The sequence below is a fragment of the Pezoporus wallicus genome, unplaced genomic scaffold, assembly GCF_028554395.1.
Source record: "Pezoporus wallicus isolate ANWC-B61680 ecotype Strahan unplaced genomic scaffold, APGP_CSIRO_Pwel_v1 contig_6936, whole genome shotgun sequence".
NCBI classification, from domain to species: domain Eukaryota; kingdom Metazoa; phylum Chordata; class Aves; order Psittaciformes; family Psittacidae; genus Pezoporus; species Pezoporus wallicus.
The window spans coordinates 601138-623182 of NW_026642285.1; the positions used below are offsets into that span (position 1 = coordinate 601138).

General features: G+C 40.9%; 1 protein-coding gene across 1 annotated transcript in view; it reads left to right on the forward strand.

Annotated features, from left to right (window-relative positions):
• TUNAR (TCL1 upstream neural differentiation-associated RNA) overlaps window positions 1-22045 on the forward strand; it is a 167843-nt gene that overhangs the window by 7823 nt on the left and 137975 nt on the right. Inside the window, exon 2 of the mRNA XM_057428394.1 lies at window positions 19972-20060. The gene's annotated coding sequence lies outside the window, so the exon portion shown is untranslated. The remainder of the gene's footprint in view (window positions 1-19971; window positions 20061-22045) is intronic.

Genomic DNA, 22045 nt, shown 5'->3' on the forward strand with positions numbered 1-22045 from the left:
CATCCAGCCAGTTCTTTATCCACTGAGTGGTCCACCTATGAAATTGATGAATTCCACCAGGAAGTGCAGGAAGTTCTGCACAAAATGATACAGCATCAGTTAGGACACTGTGTGTGAGCCCCATCTAGAATAGTATTTGACACTTTATTTTCTTGTGCAGATTATGAAGAGTGCATGAGGGAGCTCTACATCATCTCCTACATCTCCTACTACATAAAGAGTGCTGGGAGCTTTTACCCTGAGAGGATAACAGGAATGTATCAGTTTGAATTTTATTAGATAGGTAAATCCTTTTTTCACTGTACCAGTAGTTGGGTTAATCATTTTGTTCACTGTCCTGCTTTAACTGGAATTTCAAAAGCTGAAGCCAATCTGATCACAGTAATTTTACCTTCTGGTTATTATACTTCTGCTTCTTGTTGACCATGTGTCATGGTTTAAGCCCAGCCAGTAACTCAGAACCATGCAGCTGCTCACTCCTGGAGGGATGGGGAGGAGAATCGAAAGAATGTAACTCCCATGGGGTGAGATAAGAGCAGTCCAGTAACTAAGGTATAACACAAACCCACTGCTGCTACCACCAATAATAATAGTGATAAGGGAAATAACAAGGGAAGAGAATACAACCGCTCACCACACACTGACCAATACCCATCCCAACCCGAGCCGCAATCTTGGCCTTCCAGGTAATTCCCCCCAGTTTATATACTGGGCATGACGTGCTGTGTTATGGAATACCCCTTTGGCTAGTTTGGGTCAGGTGTCCTGTCTCTGCGTCCTCCCAGCTTCTTATGCCCCTCCTCACTGGCAGAGCATGAGAGACTGAAAAGTCCTTGATCAGAGTAAACATTACTTAGCAACAGCTAAATACATTGTTGTTGTCAGCGCTAAAGTCAAAAACACAGCACTGCGCTAGCTACTAAGGAGAAAAATAACTACTACAGTTGAACCCAGGACACAATGTTATGTTGCCATTTTGCTTTTTCAGTCTGTATTTCTCCATTTGTATCTTCTGAAAATAATTTTACCCTATTCTGGCATTCAGAGCATTCCCAATGAGTTCTTGAGACCAGTTTCTGGGTACTTGAGTTGGAGATCACATCATGGAGGATGGAGTTATAAAACTGTAATTGGTTTCTTCAGAGTTTATTTTCTCCTCCTATTATTTGATCACAGATGAGTGATTCACTCAACTTTAGAATGGCTCATGAGATTGAAGAGCCCATACTTGCACTCATATTTTAAGCATCTCCTACCATTCCTTTCTAAACAGGCAGTTGAATGATAATAGATTTGAACTCAAAGTACTTATTTTCTTTACCAAACTGAAGTGTAGCTGAAAGCATGCAAAGTTTGGTGTAGTTGTTAAGAAAGTGATTTACTGTTTTTCAAAACAGACTACTGCTTTTGTTAATATGCCCCACTGGAGCTCAACAAATGTGTATTACTTTTCTTACCATGATGATACAAGCTGGTACAATTGTGATGAAATTCAAAGAGGCACTTGTGTTCTCTCCTGCTTGTTATTAGGACAGAGCAAACAGTTCAGGAGGGGACCCTGAACTCTTACATCAGTTTGTATGGGCCATGGTGATGATGCCAGAATAGGCATCCTGAGATTCTTTAGGCTTTACTGCTGACTTTGCTGCAGATGCTTCCTTCAGGGCTCAGGTTCTGTTTCCCATTACATCAATGAATTAACCTATTTTTTTTTTATCAGTGAACTAACACTGATTAACCCACTAAGTAGGGTTTGTTCTTGAGCATGTTTCTACAGTGACTTGACTAGTGACAAGTGAACAGAGATGCTAGGTTTGTTTGTATTGTTTCTCAGGAAAATGGGCTATATATGGTGGGGCACGCAGACTAAAAAGCACTAAGCTGTGGTGCTGCTGGGTCACAACTGGTGCGTAAAACCTGGGTAGGTTTTAACATGACAGCTAGGCAAGCATCATCTGCATGGAGGTATCTGCATGTGAAACAGCTGTCTGTGCTCTGATCATAGTCAGTGACGGTCAGTCAATACTGCCAGAGGCAATCCAGAGTGGTGTGCAAGCACCAGGGGCTTATTCCAATTGCTTAAATTTAGGTATCTGCTGCCATTTATGATGCCCTGGACAAAGTGGGACATTCAGAGAGCTGAAGATTTGACACAGAACTTTTGCTGTTCTGAAGTGGCACCTCCAGATCTCAGTTTACACAATCAAACCTACTTGTCTGTTTGAGGGTAGGCTGAATTGCAATCTGGACACATCGTTCACATGTAGACACATGGATGGAGGCATTTTCATCTCCACCTGAATCCAGCCCCTAAAGATACAGGTCTGGCTCCTGAAGAAATTTAGAGTTAAATATCTGTGTAAGCAGCTGCAGAGGGCAATGTATTCAACCTTTTTTTTTTAATATCAATTATAGGATGAGATGAATTGCCTTCTGAAAGTGCCTTTCACCAAACTGACTACAGAGAGACACTAATCATATTAACTGTTTAACTTTCAGGTTAAGAAAGTGAAAATCTTCCCACCTTTTACTTTAGATGCAATCCTTTTAACTCCACTGACCCAGAAATAGATTTCTTCAGTTACTGGTAGGAAAGCTTGTACAGGAGACCTGGTAATGATATTCTGAACTTCAGGAACATCTTGAATGTGTCTGAATTTTGCAAAATGAAATTGACTTAAAGATAGTTAGAATTGAGCTAAGTGTAAGCTAAAAGCTCACTGTTTTCTCTTCTCCAGATAAAACTTCCCACCTTTGCAGCCCCAAAAATTTGTGAAAACAAGAACACTTTCTAGCTCTATTACCCCAAACAGTTTCAGCCTTCACCACCTGGGTGGTGGTTTATTATCTCCTCTCACTATTTTCCTCCCTTTTGAAAGATGAAAACACTACAGTTTCACTAAGGTTGGTCTGGAAGACATACAAACCATGATGGCTGCTGTGGGATTGATGGGGAAGTTTAGTGTTTTAGTAATGGCATTTTCAAATTAAGGCTGGCTGACCCAGATGCTCTTTATAGACATATCTCTTTTAGAAGCTTAAGTGAATTATATGGTCAAAGTTTTAAAAGGAGGCGGGAGGGGAAAAACTGGGGCAACTGAAAAAGTGCAGCAGTAATGAATGTCTGAAAAGTGCCATAGGGACTTTTTAAATCCACAATTCACCAATCACCCTGGAGATGTGGGGAAGAAAAGTAAACGGTAAATCTTAAATGGGTGTAGGTTGAGGTAACTCCAGTGGGATTAATTTTACTTACACCAGTGAGAAAACAACTTTCAGCAGTGTGGGCTGATGGCTCTGGTGGGAAGGTGATAGTGTCACCTTGATATATCATTAAACAATATTATTTTGTCTCCATAATTGTCCAGAATGTAACATTCTACAGTTGCTTTGATTAGTTCCAGTTGCTTTTAATTCAGCTTTCTATCTGTGTATAGATGGTAAGAATGACTGGAACTTTGATAGAGTACACTCATTTATTATCGATTTACATATGCATATACATAGAGAAATGAACATTTACTTATCAAGTAGAGTGCATAGAGCTAATGGGATGAAAGAGCCAGGGAGATATTGGCTGCTAACCATTTCCCCATAGTCACTGTTCTGTGCTTAGATCCATACAGAGGGGCATATGTATCTGTATGGACTTCTAAGGAGACCAGTCAACAACATAACACTGACATTCTGCTGTCTGTATTCCTGTGGTGCCGTGTTAATAAAGATCCTAAATGATCTTACAAGTTGTAATGTAAAGAGGGTCACAACCATTATGATGCCAGGAACAATGCCAGGCTGCTGAAATCCTTTAGGGAATTTGCACAGGAGCTTTCTGACAAAATAAAGAACAAAGTTGAGATTCCTGGGTCTTGGCTCTACACCACAAAGACAAGGGTCTCTGTAGCAGTTACCTAGGCAGTCCAGGATTTCCTCTATATGTGCTGGCTGTTGAAGTCAAGAGTGCTGTCTGAAGCTGTTATCAAGGTTTTCTCTTTGCAAATAAACTATAATGCCATAGAATCTTAGAATGATTTGAGTTGGAAGGGGCCTCAAAGATCATCTAGTTCTAACCCCCCTTGGTATGGGCAGGGACACTTTCCACTTGATCAGGGTGCTCAAAGCCCCATCCAACCTGGCCTTGATGGTCTGGAGATCTGCTAGGTTGATAGGGTATGATTGCAGCATGAGCCCATAACTTCTCTCATCTGGGACCACTGAGCTACAGAGCTCTTGTCCAGTCGAGGAAAACTCTCCTGTAGGATGTCTCCCGTAGGATGCCATGTGCTGTTAGGAAATACCCTGGCACCCAGTAGTCAGCCACATGTGGTGATGGGCCAGGCTGTGTTCCCTGGCTCTGACTTATTATCACGGCCTGGAGCTTGGAATAGAGCAGAGCTTATTGTTCTGGATAAATAGCTCCCTGTTCTCCCGAGGGGAACAGCTAGGAGGGAGGCCCATCCTAGGGGAACTTCCAGAAGGAAGGCAGCATGGATACTTTCAGCATCCTGAAGTAGGAGAAAACATAACCAGGTTGTGCAGCATAGCTAAAAATGTGATACTTCTAATGAATCTGTACCAATAATTTTATTTCTCCTCCTCCATATCTGTGCTTCCCTTGTCTCAGGCCTCTGTACGTCTTTCTTTCTTTGAACCAGTACTAAAATCTCTTACTTGAAAATTTCCATAGGTGGAATTAGATTAAAATAGGTCAAAAAAAAAAAGGGGGGGGGGAACGGGGACAGACACCTCTGCCTTCACATCCACTTTTGCTGCTTCTTATAATTCTTTGAGTTGATTTTTACCATCCTTTCACTCCTCCAGATGCTGTCACAGCTTTCATACATCAGCACAAAGCTTAAGCAACCTCATCAATCAGTCATCCTACCTCGGGGCAGCAGATGTCTTAGCAGGCGTTACTTGCTTGAAGGAGAGATTTCACTGTGGTTAGGCTGGTCAGAAGAGCAGTTGATGTCGGCAGTGGGATTGGAGGAAAATCATGGTCCCATGCACAGTGGGTGTAGCTAGTGGCTAACTCTGTCACTAGAAAACATCACTTCTCTTTTGGAATAATAGATCTGGCAAGTGAACCCACCTTCACTATTTGGATCATGACAGAAAAATGAACTCTCCCATATAGAAGACTCTGCTTGTCCTCCAGTTATGTAAGTCAGAGCTTCAACTTCTGGGCTCTCACTGAATGCCTCCTTTTCTTTGTACTCTTCCAGCTCGTTTGATAGAGTTTTTTGTGTCAGTTTTGGGTTAGTTTTTTTAAATTATTATTTTTCTTTAAGGTTTCTTTTTTGTTTTTTTAAGAACCAATGCCTTAATTGCACAAACGCTTGGTGGAGAGGAAGGCTCATATCAAAACATGTAAGCCTTAGGTTCAATTTGGTTGAATGTCTGAAATTTTGCTCTGAACCAGTGTCAGTCTTTGAATTTATAAATACTAATATCCACCTGAGATACTGGTCCAAATCAAGAGCAAGTCTTTTATTCTATTCAGGTTCCTCATCTCTGCTTATCACCATAGCAAATTGGCACTTTTTAAGCAACAAGTGGCACTTACTCTTTCTTCCCAGCAGTTTTGGTGAGAACAGCCAAGGTCTGGCCATTCAGGCCAAGGACTTAAAAACAAGGGTTTGATATTTTTGAGGACACTTTCAAAATTTAACAGAAATTATCCTTGTTTGGGAATTTGTCCACTCTTGGCTGGCCCAACATAATCAAATATGGGGTGCAGGTTCAGCATCTTTTCTATATCCCAAAGCTGTGGAGTGACAGTGTCCATAACAAAGTGTTTAGCCACTGAAGCCAGTGCCCAGGGATGAGCGACCAAATCAGATAAATTAGAGTCTGAAAACAGCTGAAAGCATGACCATAAGACAGGAATAATACTTTAGTTATTATGAAATTGTAGGATTTTAAATGTTCTTACATTGAAAAATTAGGAATGTGTGTTTTCTTGCTGTCTGAGTAAAAAAACATTATAGGATTTAGAACCAACACTGAACAGATAATGGAAACCTGGATTTGGGATTGGATATGTAGATGATGGATTTGGGAATTTTCAGTTTATGTTAAGGCTGGAAATGTCACCAAGGCAGGGCATATTGTGCTAGTTGGAGATTTCTGTTTCCAGGTTTCAGTTTTCAGATGTGAAGGAAGACAGACAGAATGTTACCTTTCTGACTCCCATACAAATATAGTCTGAGCACAGAAGGGTATCCAGGAATACTTTAGCCTGAGGGAACTTTTCTGTCACCTGCAAGAGGTGAGCAGAATTAGGAGCTTCTTTTCTTAACCACCCATGTTTGAATACTGTTAGTATTTAATACTTGTACCGAATCTCAGATAATTGCTTGAAGTGCTGAACTGCTGTCTCAACTTACCCACATGCAGCTAATAATATTGATCACCCTACATTGACCTTGAAAGTTAATAACTGTTTTTCCCCTTAGTTTTCCTTGATGAATGGTGCTTTCTAAATGCCAACTTGTAATTTTGTCAAGCTGTCATATCACGGGGTCTGATCTTGCAGACACTGAAATGCGAGCAACATTTGCTGAAATGGATGTTTCTTTGGGACTAATAGTACTATTTATGTCTAGGCTGAGGAAAAAAGTACATTTTTATAGGATTTGACCTGGGGGGAAGTCTACACAAATGTTTGAGGATGTGGAAAATTACTTGAAAGCTGGGTAGGATACACAAATGAAGATTTGGGGCTGTAAAAGCCAGGCCTTCTTTTCTCCATCAAATAATAATGTAGTTCTTTTCTCCATCTAATAGTAAAGTAATTCTTCTTTCCTCCTTTCCCCTCCCTCCAAGTCTTCCCAGAAGTAAACACCCTGGTTAAGACACAAAATAGATAATATTTGTCTCATCTTATTTGGAGGAACATTTAGAGGTCTTTTTGCTCTAGGTATTCTGAACATCTTTTTCCCAACTGGCCTTGAACCAACTGAAGACTTCAGTCATGGTTATCTTTTATTTATAGACTGCCCTGCTTAAGTGATCCTCCTCTTTTTGGGATTATCTTATAACGAATGACCAATACTGCTCTTGTTCTGTATGACATTTTTCTCTTAAGCTTCTATTGCACTATGTGCCTGGACAGTTGTGTATATCCCTCTACTAAAGTTTTCTGTTGGGACCTCTCTAAGCAAGATCAGAGCTAACGCAGGACTTAAAATTGAGAATTTTGCAAATAGAGTTCTGTCAAAGTCGTTGGAACATTTTTATTCTCTCCTGCAGAGAAGACCAAACAAATCTGGAAAGTCTGAAGTAGCACTACCAACTCAGAGCTTGGCACCACTGAGAAAAGCTTTGCAGAACTGTGTTACCCAAGAGACACATAGTGAGGGAGTTTCCGGGAAGAAACAGTCCTCTTCACAACAGTGTTCTCACATCAGCACTAATGCCAGTTGGCGGAGCAGTGTGTGGGAGTAATGTGCAAACAGAGCGTGTTGTCCTGTAGCAGCAACCACCCAGCGCTTCTCTAGCACTGATTTGTCTCCCCCATAGGCATATATAACTGCCCTGTTTCTTTCAGACAACTGGCGTCAACCGAAGATGCCTCACATTTCTAAAAAGCACCTTGACAAACTAATCAAACACTGCCTCTTCCCTGCTTTTATACTCAATTATTCCCTCCCCATTGCATCTTCAGCTAAAGCAGATTGTTGCAAAATCCATTTAAAAAGCACAGCAGTTTTATATTGAAAGATATCTAGCGGGCAGCAAATCCAGAGGGAAATCTCATCTTTCAGTACAAATGAAACCTCTTCTTTTATTTCATTTCTAAAAAATCAAGCACAGAGTTACATAAAGCCTTTTTTCCCCCTTTCTACACAAAGCAGCAATAATAATAAGGTATATGTCTAAGGCTGGGATAAAATCATGCCTGGGAGCAAATTTCTAATTTGATTAAAGCTTACTGTAGCGGGCAAAGACTCTGAAGTTCAGGTGTGAGTTGCAAAGAAACTGCCCTGCCATCCCTAAGCCTGTCTGAAAGCAAATGTATTTTTAGAGTCCCGGTGTGCAACATGGGATACTCCTGAGTTATTTGTGCATAACCGTGTGTCGTGGTTTAAACCCAGCCAGACAGCTTGTTCACTCACTCCCAGTGAGTGGTGCTGGGCTGGAAGCAATCGAGGCCCATGCCCCCCCCCCCCCCCCCCCCCCCCCCCCCCCCCACCCCAGGGCTCTCCCCTCCCCCTACTGCCAGAGGGATGGAGAGGAGAATTGAAAAGAATGCAACTCCCACCGGTTGAGATAAGAACAGTTTAGTAACTAAGGTATAACACAGATCACTACTGTTACCATCAATAACAATAATGATAAAGGAAATAACAAGGGAAGAGAATACAACACCTCACCACCAGCCGACCAACAACTCGCTCCCCCCAGCCCCACCAAGCACTGACCGATACCTCCTCCAACCCCACAGTCCTCTAGCCCTTCTGGGTAACTCCCAGTTACATCCCGGGCATGACGTGCTGTGGTATGGAATACCTCTTTGGCTAGCTTGGGTCAGGTGTCCTGTCTCTGCTTCCTCCCAGCTTCCCCTCCTCCCTGGCAGAGCATGAGGCTCACAAAGTCCTTGGCCAAACCAAAACATCATTGTTATCAGCTCTGTTCCCAGGCTGAAACTCAAAACACAGCACTGCACCAGCTACCAAGAAGGAGAAAAATGACTGCTACTGTTGAACCCAGGACACCGTGGTTGATGTGGAGGATATATTTAATACAATATCAAGATTGTGCTACTGATCGCAGTTCTGTTATTTTTCATGTTTGATTCAAATTGTAATTGGCCAAACAATAGCTGGGATCCAATTAACTGCTAGCAATGGAAATCAAGGTTTCTGTGATATCTTGTTTTATTGCATCCTTCAGCACATTTTGTAACCTGTTGAGAAGCAGTTCTACAATTACACTTACTGAATTTCATCGCCAGCAGTTAATGCCTAGAGTAATAGGGATATCAGAAATCTCTAGATCATCTCCCTTACATTTTATTTTTGGTAATTGAGGTTTGGAACTTGGCCATCATGAAGTTATCATTATGCTTAAAAATATAAATAATAGCTTAAAAGTATCCATGGACATGATTTCAGTTTTCACTCAATTTTTGAAGATTTTAATTTTAATTATGTATGGAAAATTGGCATTTGCATAGTGAGAGATGCAAGTAGAAGCAAGCCTGTGCAACTTTGTGTGGATGCTGGCAGTAACTAGAGGGAAAACAAGACAAGCTTCTCCAAGTGCACTGGAAATACTAGTGCTTAATTAGAAAGCCATGCTGAGTGCCCTGAGCCATGTCCCCCAGAATATGTTCAGTGTAGCTGTACCATTTCAATTTGACTTTGTGTCCAGCCCAGGTTGTAAATACAGAAGTTAGGGATCCCAGGGGAACATCCCTGAGCACCAAAGCTCTTCTTCTGTTTCAACCTGCCAGGAGGGATGTGTGCTATTACTCACTTTCTGAAACTGCAAAATGCAATTAATGAACTGACCTCAGCTGGCCTGATGTTTATATCTACTAATGAAAAATGTTATATGAGAGCTGTGGTGACTGTTATTAAGGGGCAAAATATTTGCATTGAAACAGGATATGATGTATACAGGAGATAAGAGGAGTGGGTCTGTGTGATGAGTTGTTTTGTGGAGAGCATGCCTGAAATGAGAAGGATTTATGTGCTACCCTGTCAGTGGGTATGGCAAAGGCTATACCGGAGCACAGATAATTTCCCTGCTAATTGCATGTCTTCTGATGTACAAACCCCTTTTCTTCTTTCATACACTTGGTGATTTTGCACATCTAGCATTATGATCCATTAAAATTGGGAGTTTTTGTCACTAGAATAGTCAGGTATTACTGAATATACAAAAGGCAGTAATTTCCTTAAATGCCTGCTATTTCTGAACATCCTGTGTTTCTTCTGCAGAAAGGGAAGATTCCCTTTCTTCCTCCAACTTTACTACAGTTTTCTTTTTGCCTCAGGCAACAGTTTATAATGTGATTGCTCCATGCTTTTCCAATGCAGCTGTAAGTTGTGAGATGCTGGTTCAGAATGATGCACTGCTGAAACCAGCTGGCCTGCTGTTATTTAATGGCAATATAAGACTGCGCTTTTTGTTTCTTTGTTTTCTTATTTATTTATTTTATTTTAAGATGCTTAATTCACATACTTCAGGCATTGGGCACTGTCAAATCCGAAAGCTTTTGGCCTCTGAGAGGGCTCAGCCTTTCCTCCCTACATATGCAGTCAGTCTGGCCATCTGCAGGCTGGATGTGGCCCTCTAAATTTTACAGAGGCTTCATGGCTGGGTATCAGCTCAGAGTCTGATCCAGGAGGTAAAATGCTACTTGGGCAGGATTGAGTGGGGATGCTGTATGGGGATGTGGTGAGGTGGCTGCCAGGTCATCTGGATGAGGGAAAGCGGCTTGCGAGGAGGGAGGCCCCTGGAGTGGCTGGTGTTCAGGTCAGTGTCTGCTTGGAGAGGATAGCTGCTGTCTGCCTGGGGCAAGAAATGCTCGTAAAAGGGGGAAAGCATGACCAGGTCAGGGAATCTCACACGGGAAATAGGATTTCTGCTCACAGCACTGTATACCATCACCCTTGATGGTACTGTGCTTTACCTTGATGGTGCAGAACAGGCCCATTTCATATGCGAATGTGAGCCAGTAAAGATTACCCTTTCCGACTCCTGTGGTTGTTCAGAAAACTCACACTGCCTTGGGCTTCATAGATGAAATATAAACACCACTTACGTCTGCTTAAAATCTGATTTTAATTTGAAATTTGTGTTCAGTCCAGTGGTGAATGTATCTGCTATTAAATTGCTCCATTAACTGTAAAGCAAAGCTTAATCTGCTGTGTTTTACTTTCATGAAGTGTTTCTAAGTGCTGGTAATGTTACCTTTGTTGTGCTCCTTTAACTTTACAGGAAAATGAAAGCTTTGTCCCCAGAAAATTAAAAAAAAAAGAAAAAGAGAAAGTGCAAGACTGTAGGATTAAAACACCTGTGAAAGCAATGCAAAGACTCAAAAAAGACAGGAAAATCATCATTACCAGGAAGGATTAAGTGAAACAGCACTGGAGCAACTCGCTGTTTTGCTCTTTCCTTTCCAAATATCGAGCATGGTCAAAGAGCCCTACTAAGCAGATTATTTTAAGTACTTGTGGAAAAGAGTACAAGTGCAATCCAGAAAGGCAATTACTTGTTTAATTCAGATGGAATTTTTCAGTTTATAACATGGAGTTAATTGCCTCTCTTTTTTTTTTGGGGGGGGGGGGGTGTCGAAGGACGTGTTGTTTTTTTTTCTCCTTTTTCCCTGTAATGGTCCTTTGCATAGGTTTAGTCATCCTTGAGGGCAGCTGCTCCACCTATACAGCAGTTGCCAGATGATTACCTCTTTAATATTTTCACTGAGTACTTTGCTGGTTAACCTCCTCAACTGGAGAGCTGCTTATTGATATGTATGTCTTGCCAGCATAGAGGTTCATTAAGCATTGGTAAATGACATGTTTTCATATCTGCTGACACTACAAATGCAATATGATTAATTGCAAATTGACTTCAGCAATAGACTGCAGCAATAGAGTGCATTTAACACACATCAATGGATCATTCTTACAAGCAGAGCTGGATTTTTTATGGCTGTTTACGTCTCTCTAATATCCAAGTACAAGTTCTCCCAAGTCAAGCAATTCTTAGTAAAACAAAATGCAAAACTCAGTCCAACAAGTGATCATGTATCCCAAGCCATCTGATAAGCTGATAATGTGCACAGGTAATTTTGGATGGCAGGATGCTGAAGGTGGTGAAACAGCCCTGATTGCCTCACCTCTGCTGGGAGGCAGAAAGGGGCTGGGACAACTCTTGAGGTGTTTTGTCCCCTGCCTTGATCTGCACCGGGAGCAACTCTCCAGGGCTCTCCCTTACTTGCTAGCTTGCCACCACCTCCCTTTCTCTGCCTGGGCCTTCTCCATCAGGAGGGCGACACTGAATCTTGCCTACAGCCCTGCTGCTCTGCAAATGGCCGTGTGTATGTGTGAGTCCCAGAAGCCAATCTGACAGCCACCTTTGTCACCAGGTCTTGCTGGGGATCAATGATGGGGAGTCAAGAGCTCCTGGTTTCTCAGATGTGCATGGTAATTTACTCTTCTGTTGCTTGATTTTCTGGTAAAGAAGATGAGCTCACACTAAATTGGGTCCAAAGTGCTGCTTTCTGATATTTTCTTACTGCAGCAGCAGTTCCTGAGGAATATGCAGTTGCTTTTTATAGTTCAAACCCATTGTTAAACTGTCAGTCAGCCTTGGGGATAGGGATACTGGGGTCAGAAGGCAGGGCTCTGAAACCCTGCTGCTCGTGGTGGTAGAGCATTCACTGCGATAGCACAGTCAGGCACTGAGGATGTCCTGTGGTGTGGAGGGCTGGGGTGTTGATCATCTTCATCAGTGCTCTAACCTCCCCTCTAGGATGAGATCTGACAGCCTGCCAAAGGCAGATAAAAACAGCAACTGTGTTCCTTCAAAGTGTCTCCTGTCTAAAGGTGTGCATGTGCATGAGTTTTGCTGGATATCCCTCGCTGAAGCACAGTTTCCTCGTCCTGTTCGCTTTTGGCCAAAATTTCTAGAAGCTATTTCTGTTCCAATTTAACAAAACACTGTAAAATAAAAGAAAGCTGTGAATGCAGGCAGTAGGCCTGGGAACATTCAGTGCTAATTTACTATGCCAGGACATATCTCCTGTAGTGTTAGATTGTCACACATTGTTGCATGTTTGAGACTCCTCATCAGTAACTGAGAAAAAGTGGAGAGGATTTATTTACATTATGTCTGTTATTTTATATACTGGAAGAAAAAAAGTTAATGTCCTGTGTTGAATTCTCTTTGGAAAGAAAGACCTTTACATTGTTTTAATGGGGGTAGGTTTGCTAACTTAAAATCTATATGTGAGTCCAAACATCTTGACATTCATCTGAACTATTCTGGCTATGAGCTTATGCTTTTCTTCAGTTAGAGTATTTGCTACTGGTTTTATATGTTGTGTTAACTTTATTTTTATTTTTTTGTCTTATGAAAATGAAATTAAACTTCAGATTGTGTCTGCTATATAGAAAAAAAACAAACATGAGCTTCCAATCCAGTCTGTTTGGTTAGTGATCTTCCTGAAGAAAACTTTCAGTGCTGCATCTTCCTGGTTACAATTATTCTCATTGAATATCCAGAATCATATTTGGTTGTGTCTATTTGCTCTCTGTAGACTTGAGCCCATGTGAAATAACATTGTTTCAGCACCGTGGATGACAGAATGCTAAATTAATATTGTGGCTTCCTAACAAAACAGCTTTGATGTAAGATTCCAATATTCTTATTTTGTTACAGAGCCATAATGCTAGTTTAGCGTTCTATTTTTCACAGCGCTGAGACGATATTGCTGGACTTATGAGGAGTATAGCTTTGGAGTTCATGCTGAGGTAGAGTCAGACAGATAACAGCAAATTTCAATCCAAGTTTTAAAAAGGGGGGGGAAAAGATATACCTGTAAGTCACAAAACAAGAAATCTTGTTTATGGAAAAAAAGATAGACTTGACAAAGGTTAGAAAGGTGAAGAAAAAGGGGCTATCTAGGGAGGTTTAGTTGTCTAAACAAAAAGTATGGCAATTCCACTAAACCCTTGACAGTTTAACCAAACTCCACTTTTGCACACAAGTAAGTATGAGCAACATTTGGAAGCAAAAAAAGAAGAAAGAACAAATGCCCTGTGTGTTTTCAGAGCATGCATACGTTCCTTCTAGCATTCACCAGGAAGGATAGTATGTGAAAGTGTGGTTATGCACTGAGCCACTAATAAACAAATTGAGATCACTAAGAGCTTACCATTTCCTTTTCCTTTCTTAAAATCAATTTAAAAGTAATTTTATTTCAAGAATGAAACTGCCTGAAAGATCAGGAACATGGCTAAGTAGGTAATTTATAGACAATTCTAACTCTGGATGGTGATGACCACTAACAAGGAAACAAGATCCCAAAGCTCTTTAAACTGAGCTTTTAAAATCTGCTGGAGACCTGCTGGGGCCAGGCTTTCTCAGAGAAACTGCAGACTCTGAGAAACTGCCTCTGTCCAAATAGCAGAGCCACTGACAGGCTGTAAGAAAAGGAGGTGTCTCTCTTCTGGTCTGCCTCTAGAGCCTGGGCAGAGCTGTGGCACTCGCAGATGGAGGAAAGCACCTCTGAGATCCTCTGCAGAACCCATCATGGTCCAGCTAAAGGGTGGGACCAGAGATTCATCACTCCCTGGGTTGGTGCGTGTGCTTGGAGGCTGCTGCCCATCCCAGAGCTGTACTCAGGCTGGGAGCAGAGCTGCTGGCCCAGCCAGGGTGCAGGAGGACACAGAGCAGGAGTTGCAGAGGCTGGGGTCCTGCTCTTTGAAACTCCCCTGGTTTTGACAGACAAGAATCTGAGTTTCAAAGTTACACACATCTGCAAGGATAAGGAAGAAAATTGACCAGAAATACCAAAAAGACCAGTGTTTCAGTAAGGAGGATAGATTTATTGACTGTCTAGACTGAAGTTAGTGTTGTATTCACACTTTAAATGTTTTAATTAAGGTTTACACTCACACCGTCTATCCATTCCCTGGTTAGTTTTATGAAAACATTAACCTTGACATTTTGACAACTTTTTTCCTTTCATTTAGCCTCTCATTTAAAGTTGTTTTCATTGTCTGCAGTTTAGCAATTCCCTTGGTCAATTTACACAATCCAAGCCCTTTGAAGAGTGACAGCTCAGCATGCCTGATGGCAGTTCCCAGCATGGTGTTTAATTCTCAGTTGAAGGCGAGCAGTGGAGCTCTACCTCTGTGGTACTACACCAGTATGATGCCAGGTTTTGCAGGCAGTGATGCAAAATTGGCTTCTACACTCGCACAACGCATGTGCAAGAACAACAGCTTGCAGTTACCAGGGACCGGCGGAGGACATGGGACTCTCCCTCCCCTGTGCTTCAGACAAGCTACTCCTGTTGTCCCTCCTGTCATCGTGTACACACACGAGTCCTGTACCTCCCAGTGCAATCTGATTCTCTGTAAGAGGCTCCAGCTCTAAGCAGTTCCCAGTAGCTTCTGCCCTGTGCTAGGACAAAGCTGCAGCTGTAAAGATGCTCTGACAGTATCACATGTTGACTTGCAAAGTTCATGTTCAGCACCACTGTATCAAACAAATGCACCCAATCACCTAAGAACTTAATGCTAGCCACTTATTGAAGCAGAAACATATGCCACCTATGTAGAGTTATATAGATGCACGTGGGTGCTGTGAATGTAATGCCAGAATCCTTCCATGGCTTATGCTGCTTAAATACCTCTTGAAAGTCTGAGTCTTTAAGTCTTTTTAATACTGATGTATTTCTTCTCATTTTTTTTTCTTTCCTGCAAAGCTGCTGTGTTTTTTAATTCATTGTCGCTCATGAGGTGCTGAGGCAGGGCATTTGGGTGTCAAAGGCAGCACTTTGGTGGACAACTAGGGAGAGAAAGAAGCTGCAAACGTTTCCAGGGAGATACAGGAGCTCACCAACTCTGCAATTGTCTGAAGAAAAGAATGACTCTCATGTCTGCAAAAACAGGGTCAATCACCCAGTGTGTAATAGGTAATTCACACACAGAACCAAGGGGGTGGTAGGTGGTATCCTGCAAAGCTAGCACAGGACCCCATGCAAAATTGACATATTTGTACTATTCAGTTCAGGTTAGTAACTGCTCATAACCCTCACATCATTTAATGATTTGGCAGCTAATTTACACAAAGTTATGTCATTGATTCCTTTCTGTGCATGCTCAGGGAAGAGTCTTTTAATCTGGGCAGGGGTCTTTTGACCTGTAGGTGTGGTTTTTAGTATTATAATGAGGGTATAATGAGGATAGTTCATGTAAAGGACACGCTAATCATGTCGTGCTGACATGTCCAAGTCATATCTTGATGACATCCATGTGTTTTCAGGATGTACCAATCTTCAAGGATATTTTTTCCTGATTAGAGATTTGTTAGCCCTGTTTCTTAATCCACCTCACAAGGCCAAAACCTTCTCCCCAGATATGAATTTTTTTTGTCAGCCACTGTTGTTCTCAGGTCATCCTAACCTTTTAGGAGGCCCTTGTATTTGTTCCAGCTTTTCCATAGTAACCCAAATTCCAATTTTTTAATTATATGTCTAGATAAGTCCCATTTTTTAAACTATATGCCTACAACATTAAGACTGCATTATGTTGAGGAATTGCCATTCCAATCTCACTGAATCAATATGAGGAGCTGGTCTTTCAATTTCATTGGAAAAGGGGAAGATAAAGCGTCTTGGTGTTGTGTGAAAAAAAGTCCAGAAAAAGTTATAAGATGGCCATTCATGCTGTTAGTAATAGGTGAAATTGTGTGTTGAAACAATAATACAAAGAGAAAAGAAGATCATATTTGAAAATCTGTTAATCAGTAGAGGGTTTCTTTTGTATTATTGAAATTCTGAAATTCTGTATTATTGAAATTCTGAAATTGAAATATATATGAAATTCTGTTACTGTGTATCTTAGTTACTTTATAATTAAATGGTAGCTATAATGATAAGCAATTAACATAGCCATATATGGGGAAGGGTATATGGGTGGATCCAGGGGAGTATTGTGAAACTCTACCGAAGCAGAACTCACGAAGGTACCAGGAGTAGTCAAGTGAAAATAAGAGAATGCTGGCGTCCCTATAATGACTGGGACATGTCCAAGGAACAGAAAAGTGAACAGGATGACCTGAGGAAGACTTCTTACTTCATCCGAGGAAGACTCCTTACTTCATCAGGACGACCACCAGAGGGGGGCTGCGCAAGCGCAGAAGAGGCTGATGTTGTAATAGACTGATGTGGCAATCCTTGATGCGTATGTATTAGTCAATGATGTAATCTGTGTTGAATATGTATTAGTGACGACATTTTTAGTGTATAAATTGCGAGCGCGATGTAATGGGGTTGAAGCCAGATTTGGGCACGTGCCCCTGGTTTCCCAGCGCTGCAATAAAGCACCTCATATAACCATTCCGGTGGTTATGTGTCAGTTCTTACGCTAACAAGGCCAGACTGTGGGAGGCTGGAAATGTTGCTGGTAGATGCTGCTGGAGGACAGAGCTGGTTGCAGAGATGCTAGGAATATAGTGTGATTCTGGCCATCGAGGACCAACATTTCCTGTAAAAGCTGCCTGCATGCCCTCCTGCTTCTCTTTCAAATATTGTCCAGCATGTTGATGACTGGATAAATCAAGTAAACCCTCTAGTTCCAGTTTTGAGAGCTCAAGATGGGACCACAGAGTCGCTCTTTCCAAAGGTAACTTTTTAACTTGAGTGTGAATCAGAAGCTAAGAAGAATGGTGACATTTTACAAAGTCAGGGCACTTGAAAATGTGAAAGTTTCTGCCTCATGTAAGGCCGAGGGGAAAAGAAGGTTAGGACTGCATTTTTAATATTGTTTGGGAATCCAGGTCCCTGAGACAGGCAATGTGCATTCTTGTGAGCATGAGGGAGCACTAGGGAGAGTGCATGATCCCCTGTCACCATCTCCCTCCTGTAGATGGTGACAACATATTTATAGCAGGAACATGCTCCCTGTTCCCAGGGCAAAGAGAGGCAATGGGGATATGAGGAGCCAAACAAATACCACTTTTAAAAATCTTCACTCCTCAACAGCAAATACATCTCTTCTTTACATAATGTGAGTACCTGAGGATTAATTAATGAGTACCTGGGATTTTGGTACTGGAATTAGGATTTAGAGAAATCTGATGAAGTGAGTAGTGTATAGGGCTTGAGATAAAATAGGCACAGCAATGAAGTTGATAATAAGGGAAACACTCTTGGCAATCCCCAGATGGAAACCCTTATTGATTTCTTGTGACACCTAGAAAGAAAAAGGCAGGTCAACAGATTGACAAGCACTGCGTGAAGGAAAAAAACACATAACAGTCAGGTGATAATTCCAAACCAAAAGGAGTTTAGAGAAAGAGAAGTGTCTAAGCTTGTTTGCTTATAACTGAACTTTACAAGCATGGATGTTATACCCTGAGGGCTTGACTGTATTGATAATTCCAACAATAAAATTTAAAAGGAAAAAAAAGAACAACCCAGAATAACAGAGTACAGTGGGGTATCCATACATTATTTCTTCTACTATGCAAAAGAAGGGAAAGACTGTCCATAACTATCTTGATTAATTCAGCAGCCTCCTGAGCTAATGCTCTGTGTCAGAAATGCAAATCTCTACTTTGAATGAAAATATTTTTTTAATCACTCCAAAGATTAGTAATGCTGGTCTATGGCTAATAATTTATTTTTTTATTGAGTTTATTAATATTATAAAAATCTAATCTGTTTCCTTGTATTAGTTTCCTTTTCTGACTTCATCTATATTGGATTGTAGAATTTGGCTCACAAAACCACCTTTTCAGCACATTTGACCCTCTCTGATAAGAATCTAGTTTTTGTTTTAAAGGACCTGGCCTGGGATTTAAGTCTCTGGTATCTGGTTCCCATTTCTGATACAAACTTTATGTATGATCTTCAATAGCAGGCTTAGTTTTCTGTGCCTCATTTCCCTTTTTTAAAAGATGACTTTTGGGAAGAGGGTTCCCAGCCTTAATCCTTTGAATAACTAGAATCTTTCTAGTTTCCAGGATGGATGTCTGCGGTAAGTTTGCATCCAGTACCTTTATGTTAATATTTCTTTTAAATTAAATAGTGCTTTTCCTCTTCTGGTATGTAGTTCTTGGATACCTTACAGGCTCCAGTTTTTTCAATTTGTTTTACCGTGCAAGACAACTCTTCTAGCCTTATGTCATGAAACAATACTCCTCTAATCACCTCCATAAGCCCCTGAATGCCTCTGTTTCAGTGTGAGTTCTTGCATGCAGTATCCAGATGGGATTTCTCTGGTGTTCTGTGTATGAAGTTCCCACAAGAAATTTTTCAGAAATGCTTGTCCCCTCAAAAATATAAGAATCTTTCTGAGTCTGTTCACTCATAAAAACACATCAGACAGGGACATGTACTTGTAGTATCCCAACACCATGTCTATCACTCTGTCCTCTACTACTCAATACACAAAGGAAGGTCCAGCTGAAAGGTCAGCATTTCCTGGGGGAAAGCCTGAATAAAATACAAAATCAAACAATACGGCAATATAGTTACTCTCCCCTGGATCTCTAGCCCTTCTGCCCCTCTCCATCCATACATGTTCTGCTCTCTCACAGCTGCTGGGTACAAGAAGAGCACCTGGTACAGGCAAAACTAGCCCATCCTGGGGTAATGTGGCTGGCAGGAGCACCCCTCCATGGCATCCTGGCAGTTGCAGGTGTAAGTGCATGAAAAGAGGTTGCTGCCGCCAAAGAGGAGCCAGGCTGAAGGTTCAGCCGGTGTAAAGTGCTACCCCTCTTCAGGGCTTAAGGCTATACTGAATTACCTTAGGTGCGTACCTCAGGGGAAACCTCAGGTGATACAGATACATGCAGTTAATGAGGCAAATTATAGTAGTTCTTACTGGAACCAATAGAATTTTCCTTAGTCCCTGAAAGATGGGTATGGTCTACCTTGCTGTTGGTATGAAGTGGAACTAGGATAAAAGGGAAATGTTAGGGACAGAAGCTGCCAAATGTGGGGTTTGGATATGCCTGATATATCTGGGATTTAACTGATGATAGTCTCTAGTTACAAAATGCAGCAGCTGCGAGTGTGTGCAGTCTCCCTCACGCAAAGGTGTTTCATTAGAAGATGCTCTGAGATGACTGCTGCCTTTTACTTACTTTTTTTCGAAAGTTTTTTTTTTTGTTTGTTTTTTTTTTTTACTTACAGTTCTTGAATGGGTCTGTTTTAAACTTTGGTCTTAAGTATTATGCCTCCAGATTGAAGCATTTTGTTGGTTTTCTTGTTTCTAGTGCCAAGATCACAATCAAAAGGGAGTCAGCAATAAGGATTTGGTGTGCAGCTAAGAAACTACCTGTGGAGAAAGCTGTGAACAAAAGAGGTCATTGTTGTTTTCCCGACTTAAGAGGTAAATTCTTTGTGAAATAATACGAAGTTACATTTTTTATTTGCTTCTTTTGAGTTATTTGTGAATGATGTTGTCTATAAATAAGTTTTTTTCATGAAGTTGGCTCAAAACAAGGTGGATCCAAATACTCTTAAGCTTGTTTTCTTTTTGTTGTTCTTTGTTTGTTTTTGTTTTTTTTTTCTTTTTTTTTTTGTTGGTTTTGTGGGTTTTTTTTTGTTTTGTGTTTTCTTTTTGTTTGTTTTGTTTTTTGTTTGTTTTCTCAACTAGAAATCATCAAACATCCTATTCCTGAAAGGGAGGAGCATCTGTTGAGATAGTAAAACAGTGATCATGAATCTCTTGTTTGTTCTAGGGATCAAATTTGAGGTCAAGGTCAGGTCTTGCTCACACTAAGCTTGGTTGAAATTCAGTCTTTCAGAGAAGACTAGACTCACCATGCTGTGCCTACACCCAGGAAAAGATGCCTGAAGCACAACATAGGGCTTGTGCTGGATGAATTCTGGGAAGCTCAACTTGAGCCAAAGGACACTTGAGAGCAGCATACATGGATTAAGTCTATCTTTGTTAATAGCAGTGTGAAGCCTAAAACTCCCCTATGCCTACAATCTGCTTTTTCTAACCTAGATTTGATTTGTGGTTGGTGGGTTTAGGGCGTTTTGTGTGTGTGTGTGTGTGTGTGTGTGTGTGTGTGTGATGTAGTTTTAAAAAGCAAAAGATGAATTTCCTGAAAGAATGGCTAAGATGTTTGAGGAAGATACTGGGAACTCTTTAAGTCTGTAATAGGTATGCAGGGTGATAGTAATGCAGTGCATCCAAAAGGATACTGTGTTGCAGTTTCTGCTTCTGCTGTACCAAGTGTGATCTTGCTAAGAGTAGGGACAGGACCACCAGGAGCAGGAGTGCTTTTCTGCTTGCCAAATCTGGTGTCCTGCTGCCAGAGGCAGCTGCCATTTTCCCCTTGCAAAAATGTCTATGCCTTTAGTTAGCTACTGAAAGTTTTTCTTCCCTCTTCCCCAATTATGAATATGTTCCAGAACCTGTCTCCTTGGGTGGCTTGAAGACTTCTCATTTCTAGTCTTAACGTATTCATGGGCAATTTATAACCCTGTGACTAAATCAGGTAGATGATACGAAAGCATAGAAACATGTTTCTATTCTACAAACTTAACAATATCTATGTATTAAATAACTGCATATCATAAATAACCAATTTAAACTCAGTCTAAATGCTGATCCATTTTAGGATATGATATGAAACTTTTACAAAAGATTGTCTGAACAAAGTTCCTCTTTAGATAGTATCTTTCTTAATTTCTAATGCCAGTGGTTCAATATTACTGCTTATGCTTGCTATCCCATTTCAGTGTCCTTCACTTCATTTTGATGCATTGACTGCAGCAGGGGAATTGCTCAGGGGCTCATTTACTTTTTTGTGACTTGGCAGAACAACCAGAGGAACAACAAGCCCAATGAAAAAAGATAACACTACAGATTGGTCACCAACAGTACCTACAGTGTCACAAGGTTTAATATAAAAAATCTTTTAAACTTGAATAAGAGATTTTTGATAGACAGGTCAGAAGTTTCAAATGAAACTGGATCCATGTGAAAAATAATGAATGTGTTCCTCTGGAACACAGTGAGTCTTAAAACACAGAGCTCTCCCAGAATGTAATGCTATGGATATTGAAAAACAGACAAAGAGGACATTGGATGGCATGAGAAGAAATGTCTAACAATAGAGGCAGAGTGAAAGAATAATGAATGCTAAGATTAATATTTCAGCAGTCTATTTAAAACCATGTTATTGCAGTGCTTGAGGCATTAAATTTGCTGGGCTGACTAGTGTGGGAAAACAGTTTATTTTAAACATTTTTCAGTCTTGGAGAACTTGCAGAAGTTTTCAACCAAGCTAATGCATTATGCATTTGAATTGGACAGAAAAAAGTGTGAAACCT